An 8,363-nucleotide genomic window follows, 5' to 3' on the forward strand; every position below is an offset into this window, starting at 1 on the left:
ATATTTATAATATTAGGACTTTTAAAAACGCCATTCTTCCTAATAATCACGATTTTTCAAAATACGAAGTTTCTACCTCCGTTAAGGGTGTAAAATAATATAAAATTTAATTTTTAAGTACTGAATTTGGTTTTCAGTGACTATTGTACATTAGATAATGCAACTTGTTGCTTAGTACCGAGTGTTTAGTGGTAGTTCTCATAGATCACGCCACAAGCGCTTTTGGGGATTATTCCCTCTCAACTCTAGATAAATAAATAATTAAAAACAATTAATTGTTTCATGAGATGATATTTAAAAATTTATACTATTTGTTTAATACATAGTACGTAAGGTTGCTAATTTTTGTATCTAGGAATACATACATCCTGGATGATACGTATATTATTATTGAAGTGAATTATTAACATATTTTATATTATCTATTAATCTTGATTGTGAAATATCCAATATGTCAGGATGAAGTTTTATTTAATTTTAAGATTCAATGCTGATATTTGGTTGAACCCTTGATCTTTCTCAATAATGGAATTACCACAATAGGTTGTTGAACCGAATGCTTTGAACACTTTTTAGCCCTGCAAAGTGCAAAACGTCGGAAAATAAATAGTTGTAAACTATTTTTGTTTCTCTTTTGACCGCAACCCTGACCATCTTATATATATCAATTTTTATGGTCAACTATATATACATATATTTCTCAATAATCGTTAGTTGTATTGTTACTTTGAAAGAAGCAATGTCTTTTAATGTAGTTAAAAAAAGGAATTCGAACTCATATAACGTTCAAAAAATATCTGTCATTCTGAGAGTAAAGTGGTGAATATTGGTATATGATTGGCTGATCAAAATTCCAAGGGAACTTTAGTCAACATTTTTTATATTTTTAATCTTTAAATTTTCAATTGGTTTATTTATTTTTTTTTTTTTTGTCACTTTTAATTTAAAAAGAAAATGCAGATCTTAGTATGATGTGATTAATTTGTGCGTGTGTTTATTTTGTCTTTTCTTATTTCCTTTGTAATTATCAAATTTGTAAAAATAAAATTTTGGTTTTCGTTTTTAAAATTCAAAATTTGTATCGGCTTCCTATATTAAGTAGAGCGGGGACTCTGTGCCCTAATATAGTTTGTTTACAGCGGATGTCCTTCCGTTCGTTTATTCTCTTTTCCATTTTGATGAATAATTCTGATTCATTGGTTCCTTTTTTTTTTTTTTTAATTAATATTTATAATTCATTGTTTTATTTTTTTTATTATTAATTAGAAACAAGTTTTTGTGAAATAGAATCTAGATCATCCGCCATTAGACAACTTTTTGATTATATTCACAAAACTGCATAGCTCTGTACAAAACTATAGTTCACTTCTTACAATGTAAATAAGAAACGAATCTTAGCTTATTTTTTCAACCAGTATCCTTTACCATTGATGTTTATTTTAGAACAGAGTACTCCACTTCTATTTCTGTCTACAATTCTAGACTTCATTGTCTATGGTTTTAGTATCAAATTATATCAAAATTTTAGAAATTTTGGTTTTTAGCAGTTTTCGTAATAACTTCTTTCCAGATTAAATTCTTAATAATATTTCCATAATGCTTAATTATGATTAAATATAAATTAAATGCCATACATATGTTTCCTTGTCATAGTTGGAAGGGAGTTATTACAATCTAAAACAGGAGAATAATATGAAAACAATTTGGTTTAAATCTATTTTTTCACTGTTATCTCTAATATATGTTTTGTCCAATTTTAAAGAAACAAATACTTATGACTCTATATCACTTTTTGATACGCTTCAAGCAGCAATGTGAGATCACAGGTGGAAACTATAATACACACGCAAGAAAGTCGTTGCAGAAGGTATTATAACCTTATATCCCCCCCCCAATAATTTTGAATAGGTGGGAAACTTGAGACTTGAAAACAATCTTCAAAATGGAATAAATGTAGTTAAACATTACTCAAAGAGAGTGTTATACTCAAAATTGCCTATATAGGCTATTTACAAAGGTCAGTTTTCAAAAATGTTCAGGAGAATGGAAAATTTCAGGTAATGTTCAAGACCTCTGGTAATCTGATGAATCAAATTCAAATTGTATGGAAATTTGATTTGGCTACCCCATCCCTCATAAAGTTTTAGTAGCTTCTCGGATCACATGAAATGGTTGGGGGTTACTTCAGAATTAAAAATGGAGTGTAGTTCTTCGAATCAGGAGGAGTTTTAGTTTATTTAGTAAATTTCATTTCAAGATCTACTAAATACCGAAACATAAAAACAAGCTCCTAGTGTTTCGAAGGTTATGTCTCTATAGAAGCAGCTTAATTTGCTATCTAGATTTTCTCATGGACGCCAACTCCTATCGTACGATCTTCATGGAAAATAAATTCAAGAAGAATACGTCTAGTTCGACATTTACTTAACTCATTTTTATCACCTTCAGATTTAATTGTACTTACGTTTATAGATAATAGGGTTTAACGGATACAGTCAGATTCATTCTATATTTACTCCCAGCAATCCGAAATGCTTTTCAAATCATCCTCAGAGATATACTTGGTGCAAACGTTTCCCGAAATAGGTATATGAAGTCCTTTTTGAATTATTTTCAAATCCCGTAATTTTCAACATCTTTTTTTAAAATCATTTCCTCATAATCCTTTTAAGCCAGAAAATATCATTGCCTATATTGTAAACTATAGTCTCAAGATGTTAATGTTGCTAAGGGGACATTGTCTTGATCCTGGATGGCACCTGTACAACAGCTGTTCAGCTGGGTCCCTACACCCTAACCTCGGTTTCCATTCAGCTGCACATCCTCTATGATCATGGGTTCATATGGAACACTTGCTCCTGTTAATTAGGTGTATATAAAATTTTATTTACTTATAGGAATGCAATGATGGAATGTTAGAAAAAGAATGTTCAGGCTCTCTCAAGTTTAATGGAAAATTTAATTATGTCAAAAAGTTTAGAACCGGAAATAGACAATGAGTTAAATTAGTATATAACGAAGCTGAAATTACGTATGCCAGGTATGTATATGCCTAAGATGTTACAGCAACTATTTCGCTTGAATCGACTTTCCCGATGAGCCGCTTCAAATAATCGATTTTACACATTTTGAACGATTTTTATTAAACAATTGAACGTTAAAGGCTCTATGAGGGCTGAAATATAGTCAAATTTATACTAATTCATTTAAAATTTCATCAAATTTTATCTTGTTGTTACCTTTAAATATATAACGCGCCGTAAAATGAGGAAACATAGAGTTTTCAATTTTTCAGCCATTATTTTATTTTTTATTTTTTTTTAACCAATAACATAATTGGTTAAATAAATTTGAGAATGATTTGATGTAAATTGATACTATACAAGAAACTCAAAATGGCGGCTAATAAAACAAATCTATGCTTAGTTTTTTTTTATTTGTAGAATTTTAATATGTCAAAAAGGTATCAATAAAAAATAATCGAACCTCATCTTTGTGGGAATTAATTCCACCTATCACCTAGTTTTTCCTTATACCTCCTTATTACTACCGAATTTATGGACTACTAACCCATTTAACATCTTTTATAACCTCATGTTTAAAATTGAGACAAGAAATCATGTTACTGTATAACCATGAACCAATTTATTTTTAGACAAATACAAAACTTGCTTCAAGGGTTTGGGTTTTCAAAAAATCCGAATAATTAGTCTTATTGTTTTCTTTATGATTAGGATCATAGAGAGCATTGGTTAAGTTTTGATAGATATTTAAATAAAGAAATTACAAATATCTATTTTTTAATTTATCGTTTACAATTCTATGTGTTTTTCCTTTAAAGGATTGACACTCCTAGTCACTTCAGCATTGTAAATGTGTGAGCTGTACCTATGTCATGAATCGTCTTGTAATTTAGATTAATAAATTTGAATTTAAACATCCTAAGTAGTGTTTTATATTAATATTATTTTTTAAATTTAAACGTTTACAGTCCAATATCTTTCGTAAAATCCTTAATGCTCCTTACTTTGTCACAAATCAAATCATCCATCAGGACCTCAATGTCCCCTATGTCGATGCCGATTTGGCCAGAACCAGATACCAATCCTTCCATAATAAACTTCCCAACCACCCAAACCAACTCGTTTCTAACCTGGCTTCTCCTTCACTACCTAATAATCCTGCTAGGCGTCTGAAAAGAAGATGGCGTCGAGATCTTCTTTAGAAATGTTTTTGGAGTTCTATCAATGGGTAGATTCTCCACATGGTATTATAATGTCATAATATCACTTACACCAAATTTACTTGATGTGTATATATGTATACAGTTGTAAATATCAATAAATAAATTATTAAAAAAAAAATTTAAACATTGGATAATGTTTCTATCCTTAATTATATTTTGACATTTACGGTTCTTAAAATATTATTCAATATAGTTATATATTCTAAATATGCCCTAAATTGATTCAAATTCAATTGAGATTTTATATATGTATATAAAATTATACCTGCCGTACTATTTTATAATAAATTATGAAACTACATTAAATTAATTTTAATTTAGTTTGATTTAATTATTACGTATCATCAAAAATAATTATATGTGGACTCTCACTTGTACTCTTAATTTTTTTTTTATTACATTTTTTTTTCAGTTATAACAATGGTGGGACTGTACACTTGGCTGAAAAGCTTTCTTCTCTTATGTTAAAAGTTTCAGAAACCTCTTAAATATCCTCCTAAGAATGGCACAATGCCTTACAACGTCCTTGTCATTCAAACATATTTTTCTATTCTTATTTTTCATTCATGAATTCCTCTTTACATTGTATACTTCACTCACCTGGCCGTTCATATTATTTTTAAAAAAATGTGAACTTCAAACTTATTATTTAAAAATTTATATATAAAGCTATAATGAATAAATAATTCTATTTGATAAATAATAATTTAGATATTTGTAAATTATTTTCTAATTAGTAATTTTTGTAGAACTTTAATTTAGAATTGTAGCTATGAGCGAGTTGTAATACAGGATAAATATTCATTCATTACGTTATTGTTAAAACCTCAGAACAATTAACCTTTTTTTAACAAAATAAAAAAAATAAAATCCTCTTTTAAAATATTTTAAAAGAAGTTTTAATCACAGGAAATTTGATACGAAATTCAAAAATAATTAGAAATAAAAAACATACTTTTGGGTGTCAATAAAATATTTAAAAATTTCCTAAACAAATATTTAACCGTTCAACTCTTCTAGTATGTTTTTCTATACCTGAATCTAAACACAGGCTAGAGAACCACATATTATATCTCTCAATACATTTATTAGAACGTTTTTTATTTCTAACTTGAATATGTTTCCCTAAAAAAATGTTAAAAAACAACATGCCTCAAATAAACATATTTGTAAATGAGCCTGAGTAAAGCATGAGTAGGAAATTTATCAAAAATATAGCCTTTCTGTTAAATTTTAATTATACTTAAAATTCATCTCAAAATTATGTGTATTATATCCAAATTTGCACCCACTAGACAAATTCGTTATTATTACAAATGGTTTACCACTTGACATTAAGAGTGAGAAATATTTTTTTTAATTTAGACAATCTAAAATATATCAAAGCCACCATCTAAAGTCAGCTGCAATACCTCAACTAAAAAAAAAGTGAATAATTAGGAAAAACACTTAATAATCATTTATTAAAAAATAAAAACTCAATTTTAAGTTAAATTTGTCTTTTACCACGAAAAACCTGCCCAAGGAATTATTTACAATTAAAATATTTAATATCTGAATTGAATGTACATGAAAAAATCAGAATTATAATTTTTTTTAAATCACTTATGAAGCTTTTATTGTGAGATTTTATAGTTTTGTGTATTTTGACGCTTATTCGATAAAAGATAAAGAAAAGTTTACTCAAATAAATCCGTAAATCTTACGATTTTCGTACTGAAAGACATATTAAATGGTTAATATTGAGAACGATACAGGTTAATAGGACTTAGTTCGGAAACTTTAATGGAGGTATATATTGGTAGGTTTCTAATAATGATGTGTTATTACATAAAATATACAATGTAAGAAGTTAAAAGAACATTAGTTATGTGTTTTTGATAATAGTTATTTTACTCCATTCTTTATCTCAAAGGTAAAAAAAACTATAATAAATAACGCTTCCCTTGATGTATTATACTGGTGTAATGAAAATTAAAATATTACTTCTCAAATTCCAGACAATAACTTCAACAATTTATAATTATTTATATTGTTATATATTTCAATGAATGAGATTTTTCGCTTGGTAATTTTTTAAATATTTTTAATTCGAAATAATAGTTTTCCTGTTCTATAAGATGTTATGTTCTTCAAAGTATAGTAATTTTCAAATTGAGGGGTATATGTGGGAATGGAACCAAGATCTTTCAGTTTATAAATGTTATCATAGTATATGTAAAACAAAAATTAGAACGTTATTTTACTTTAGAACAGAAATATTTGGAAGGAAATTGCCACATAAGGAATTCATAATAATTAATAATGTCAGTCAGTAATTCTCGATTTGAGAAGGGTTTGAGATGTAGTTCTAAGCTTCTTCCAATCAATCTAAAGGTCAGTCTTTTTACACAAGTGTCATAGCAGTATACGTCATATTATAAAGCTCAAGCATGCTTGTCAAGCGGCGATAGATCCAGAAGATTTATACAACTGAAAATGAAACAGTTAAAGAAATAACGTTAGATTTAAAAGAGGAAAATTTAACTTGAAAAGATGTAGGGTTTGCTGAGATCCATTGTTGGCCTAATCCAATTTTAGAGAATCTAATCCCCGGATAAAATTTTCTGTTATGATGAGCAGATTGTTGATATATATATTTATTTTTCTCTTGCATCGTAACCCAATGCAGGAGGATTAGTTAAAAAGTGTATATACTCCATACGAAACCGCATTCTATGTATGTAATGTGGTGTTAAGATTGGAAAGTATTATAGTGCTATACTAAAAATATAAAAATAAAAGATAACAGAAACAAAAAAAACAAAGCAAAGAACAAATAAAGTTTAAAATACAATAATTAAAATAATGTTATCGGAACAAGTGGTTGGGGAAGGCAAGTAATTATTTAATACAAAACATAACAAAAATGAAAACTATATGGATAATAAAAATAATTGATTATAAATACAGTACAGATTTGAGAATTAACAATGAAATTAGAAGAAAAGATAATTAAATTAATTGTTGTTATATAAGAGGTACAATTGGGGTACATACGATGATCATATTTGGGCTAACTCTATATTAGAAATGAAGTGAACCAGCTGTTTTTAGTGTATTTTCCAAAGATTTCAGATTTCTTAAGTGGCCATGTATCTCCGAGCATTTTTATTAAATTGAACCTTTGTTGATCGTACAGAGTGCAGGCGATAAGTTAGTGATTGAAAGTTTGTGGACTTTGTCGGTCGCAATTACAGCAATCAGTTTTAGTTACATGAAATCTCTTTAAGTAGTGTTAGGACGGTCCATGTTGTTTCAGTAGTTGTCAGTTTGTAAGGTGTACTTTTTATTTTGTTATAATTTTTGAGATGTTTATAATATATATGATGTGAAGATGTGTGGGAGTGTGGTCTGTTAAAAATACAAATAAGCAAAAACATATTTTTTTATTACTATTATTAACTTGTTATTTATTTATTTATTTATTTATCAATATTATTTTGTAACTATATCAGTTATTTTCTAATCATTCTTTAATTCTTCTTATTTATTCTTTAATTATGGTTGTCATCTTGTTTTTGGCACTAATAAATAAGTTTTTGCTCATTTGTGTTCTTCACTAACAGCACCCCCTATCATCTCCTCTTATAAAATTTCCCTTTGATTGCCCCTGTGCACCATTTTACAACCAAAATGCGTGTCCGATTCGAATTTATAGCCGTTTAACAAGAAGGAAATGATCTGAGTGGTCCTCCACTCTCAAAATTTATTAAAAATTATATTCACGACAGTGTTTCCACATCAGGACCTTGGGGGAAGAAGATGTCCCCATAAATATGGACTACTTTGGACATTTCTAAACGACTAATATAAACACTAACTTGTGGATTTATTTAGTCGTACTAAAATGATGGCTGTATAAGCAGCTGACTGATGGTTCACTCAGATCCTGCCGATAACCTGTTTCGTGGGAATAATTTTTATACCGAGCTAGCGTGCGATATAATGTGGTTCTGTCCATTCGAGATCTCTTCATCAGCACAGAAATTGTCAGTTACGTTGATAATTAGCGCCTGTTAATGACTTAATGCAAAATTTATTATTTCAACAACATCCATTAAATTCTTAAATTATA

This window comes from Halyomorpha halys, unplaced genomic scaffold (assembly GCF_000696795.3).
Source record: "Halyomorpha halys isolate HHAL.00 unplaced genomic scaffold, Hhal_1.1 Scaffold262.1, whole genome shotgun sequence".
Taxonomy (NCBI): domain Eukaryota; kingdom Metazoa; phylum Arthropoda; class Insecta; order Hemiptera; family Pentatomidae; genus Halyomorpha; species Halyomorpha halys.